This window comes from Lipotes vexillifer, unplaced genomic scaffold (genome assembly GCF_000442215.2).
Source record: "Lipotes vexillifer unplaced genomic scaffold, Lipotes_vexillifer_v1.1 scaffold496, whole genome shotgun sequence".
In the NCBI taxonomy this organism is placed as follows: Eukaryota; Metazoa; Chordata; class Mammalia; order Artiodactyla; family Lipotidae; genus Lipotes; species Lipotes vexillifer.
In genome coordinates this window covers 9,553,629-9,554,175 of record NW_006786690.1, presented here as the reverse complement: position 1 = coordinate 9,554,175, position 547 = coordinate 9,553,629, and positions in this window count along the sequence as shown.

The following is a 547-nucleotide window of genomic DNA, read 5'->3' as shown; positions in this document are numbered from 1 at the left end:
TTGCCTTAGGGAAGGAACAATGGCAGTGGGTGGACCTCTGAGCCCCAGGGTCCGGGGTACAGGGGCTGTACATTTCAGATCTTCAGATGAATGAAATCAGTATTGATCACATGCTCACTCTGAGCCCGGTACCCAGTTGTAAGCTCTCTATGCCCCCAGGTGACTCCATGGGATGGGTGCCAATATTCGCATCTTATACGAAGACACGGGGGCTCAGATAGGCAAAGTTGCTCTCCCTGGGGCACACAGCCAGTGCGGGGTGGGGCTGGGAGATGGAGAAGGGGGATTCAGCTCCTTGCCTGGACTGGGCAATTCCACAGCCTGCACCTGATGTGGGAAAATGTCATCCCAGCACCCTCTAAAGACATTCTTAGCAAACCCTGTGACCCCTTTTCTGGGTCAGTAAAGACAGTCTTGAAGACTGGCCTTTCCCGCCTCCTGCATGCTGACCCCACCCCCTGCGCTTGGTGTGTGTGCCTGTGTGTGCGTGCGTGTGTGTGTAGTGGGGGGGTCTTCACCTCCAGGCCCCTTCCCCCTTTCCCTCCCC